A 3,639-nucleotide genomic window follows, 5' to 3' on the forward strand; every position below is an offset into this window, starting at 1 on the left:
TATTTCTTGCTGGATTTGGTCCTTTCCTTTTTTTTTTCCCCCCTCTGTTGGGAGGGAGGAGGGGGGGGAGCAGGAGAGAGATTCTCAGCCTCGACACCATCCAAGCTCTGAGCTCCCAGGTAAGGGTCAAATCGCTGCAGCGACGACACAGCCGAGGAGCGGGCGAGTGAGGGGCGGGGGCAGCCTCTCCCAAACGCTGCCGGCGGACTGCTTGCCCGAACGTTCCCGGAGGGGACGGAAACCCATGACAAAACGTAAGTATTAGCGTGAGGTATTGTAGCGGAGGAAAAGCCATGCTGTTCCTCCAGAGGTTGCAGAGCAGTAGTAACGTGTACGCCAAAAGGTTTCCAATGGCCCTGAGCGGCAAATTAAAACCGCACAACACACACAAAGGAGACCCCACTGGTTTTATATTCAGTTGTTTAATTTGAATGGAAAGGCCTCTGAAGAGAGGCCAGCTGAGTCGCTCCCCACGCACCCGGAGGAGATGCCCCCCCTGACCGGTCAGCGTCCCCCCCCACTTCAGGGGGTTTGTGGGCATCTATGGTGGGTGTGGGGGGTATCAAAGAGGAATTCAGGGACATGTGGGAGCCAATGGAGGGTCACCTGGGGGCACTTCAGTTGGATGGTTAGGGTTAGTTGGGGGGGGGGGGAGTGGGGGCTGGCTTGCTGGCAGCCTCTGGTGTGTGTGGGGGGTTGGCCAGCTTGGCAGCGGCGGCCTCTGTTATTGGGCGGGGGGGGTTGGCTGGCTTGGCGGCGGCAGCAGCGTCTGTTGTTGGTTGGGGGGTTGGCCGGCTTGGCAGCGGCGGCTTCTGTTGGGTGGGGGGCGGGATGCGTGGCTGGCTTGGCCACAGCCTTTGTTGTTGGGTGGGGGGTGTTGGCTGGTTTGGTGGCAGCCCATGTTTTTGGGTGTGTGTGGGGGGGGTGGCTGGCTTTTTGGCGGCAGCTTCTGTTATTGGGTGGGGCGTGGGGGGGGGGGTGCTTAGCCTGGCGGTGGCCTCTGTTATTGGTTGGGGGGGTGGGATGCGTGGCTGGTTTGGCGGTGGCCTCTGTTATTGGGTGGGGATGGGGGGGTCGCTGGCTTGGCGGCGTCACCTTCCATTTTTTGGGGGGGTTGGGGGGTGGCTGGCTGCAGCAGCTTCTGTTGCTGGGGGGTATGGGGGGATTCACTGGTGCGGCGGCGGCCTCTGTTTTTTTGGGGGCTTTGGGGGCGCCTGGCTTGGGGGCGGCAGCTTCTCTTGCTGGGGTGGGGGGGTTGACTGGCTTGGCGGCAGCGGCTTATGTGGTTGGTTGGGGAGGGTGGCTGGCTTTTTGGCGGCGGTCTCTGTTGGTGTTGGGTGGGTGGGGGGGGTGGCTGGCTTGGTGGTGGCAGTGTCTGTTGTTGGTTGGGGGGTTGGCTGGCATGGCAGTGGCAGCCTCTGTTGGGTGGGGGGTGGGATGTGTGGCTGCCTCGGCAGCGGCCTCTGTTGTGTGTGTGGGGTAGGGGTGGTGGCTGGTTTGGCGGCAGCCCATGTTTTTGGGTGTGGGGGTGTGGCTGGCTTTTTGGCGGTGGCCTCTGTTATTGGGTGGGGGTAGGCTTGGTGGCAGCGCCCTCTGGTTTTTGGGGGGGTTAGGGGGTGGCCAGCTTGGTGGCGGCAGCTTCTGTTGCAGGGCTGGGGGGTGGCTGGCTTGGCAGCGGCGGCCTCTGTTGTGACTGGGGTGGGTGGGATGCGTGGCTGGCTTGTCAGCCGCCTCTGTGTTTTGGGGGGTGTGGGGGGTGGCCAGCTTGGCGAAGGCAGCTTCTGTTGCTGGGGTGGATGCGTCGCTGGCTTGGCGGCAGCTTCTGTTGCTGGGGGGCATGGGGTGGTTGCTTGTCTTGGCGGCGGCCTATGTGGCTAGGTGGGGGGGCTGTGGCTGGCTTGGTGGCGGCCTCTGTAGTTTGGGGGGGTTGAGGGGTGGCTGGCGCGGTGGCGGCAGCTTCTGTTGCTGGGGGGCATGAGGGGATTTGCTGGCTTGGCGGCAGCGTCCTCTGTGGTTGGGGGGGTGGCTGGCTTTTTGGCGGTGGCCTCTGTTGGCGTTGGGTGGGTGGGGGGGTGGCTGGCTTTGCAGCGACGGCCTCTGTTATGGGGTGGTGGGCAGGCTGCCTTGGCGGCGGCAGTGTCTTGTTGGTTGGGGGTTTGGCTGGCTTGGCAGCGGCAGCCTCTGTTGGGCGGGGGGTGGGATGCGTGGCTGCCTTGGCAGCGGCCTCTGTTGTTGGGTGGGGGGTAGGAGTGTTGGCTGGTTTGGTGGCAGCCCATGTGTTTGGGTGTGTGTGGGGTGGCTGGCTTTTTGGCGGCAGCCTCTGTTACTGGGTGGGCTGTGGGGGGGGGCTGGCTTGGCTTGGTGGCTGTGGCCTTTGTGGTTGGGGGGGGGCTGGCTTGGCGGCGGTGGCCTGTGTTGGGAGGAGGGGGGACTGGCTTGGTGGCAGCGGCCTCTGTTGTGACTGGGGTGGGTGGGATGCGTGGCTGGTTTGGCGGCGGCCTCTGTTATTGGGTGGGGGTTGGGGGGGTGGCTGGCATGGTGGCGGCGCCCTCTGTGGTTTGGGGGGGTTGGGGGGTGGCTGGGGCGGCAGCGGCAGCTTCTGTTGCTGGGGGGCATGAGGGGATTTGCTGGCTTGGCGGCAGCGTCCTCTGTGGTTGGGGGGGTGGCTGGCTTTTTGGCGGCGGCCTCTGTTGGCGTTGGGTGGGTGGGGGGGTGGCTGGCTTTGCAGCGACGGCCTCTGTTATGGGGTGGTGGGCAGGCTGCCTTGGCGGCGGCAGTGTCTTGTTGGTTGGGGGTTTGGCTGGCTTGGCAGCGGCGGCCTCTGTTGGGTGGGGGGTGGGATGCGTGGCTGCCTTGGCAGCGGCCTCTGTTGTTGGGTGGGGGGTAGGGGTGTTGGCTGGTTTGGTGGCAGCCCATGTTTTTGGGTGTGTGTGGGGTGGCTGGCTTTTTGGCAGTTGCCTCTGTTACTGGGTGGGCCGTGGGGGGGTGCTGGCTTGGCTTGGTGGCGGTGGCCTCTGTTGTGACTGGGGTGGGCGGGTGGGATGCGTGGCTGGTTTGGCGGCGGCCATTGTTATTGGGTGGGAGTTTGGGGGGCAGGCTTGGTGGCAGCGCCCTCTGTTTTTTGGGGGGGTTAGTGGGTGGCCGGCTTGGCGGCGGCAGCTTCTGTTGCTGGGGGGTGTGGGGCAATTTGCTGGCTTGGTGGCAGCGGCCTCTGTTTTTTGGGGGGGTTAGGGGATGGCCGGCTTGGTGGCGGCAGCTTCTGTTGCGGGGCTGGGGGGTGGCTGGCTTGGCAGCAGCGGCCTCTGTTGTGACTGGGGTGGGTGGGATGCGTGGCTGGCTTGTCAGTGGCCTCTGTTTTTTGGGGGGGGGTGGGGGGTGGCCAGCTTGGCGACGGCAGCTTCTGTTGCTGGGGGGCATGGGGTGGTTGCTTGTCTTGGCGGCGGCCTGTGTGGCTGGGTGGGGGGGCTGTGTCTGGCTTGGTGGCGGCGGCCTCTGCTGTGACTGGGGTGGGTGGGATGCGTGGCTGGTTTGGTGGCGGCCTCTGTTATTGGGTGGGGGTTGGGGGGGTGGCTGGCGTGGTGGCAGCGCCCTCTGTGGTTTGGGGGGGTTGAGGGGTGGCTGGTGCAGCAGCGGCAGCTT

Source organism: Melanerpes formicivorus, unplaced genomic scaffold (genome assembly GCF_026170545.1).
Source record: "Melanerpes formicivorus ecotype bairdi unplaced genomic scaffold, bMelFor1.0.p_v2 SCAF_381, whole genome shotgun sequence".
Classification (NCBI taxonomy): Eukaryota; Metazoa; Chordata; class Aves; order Piciformes; family Picidae; genus Melanerpes; species Melanerpes formicivorus.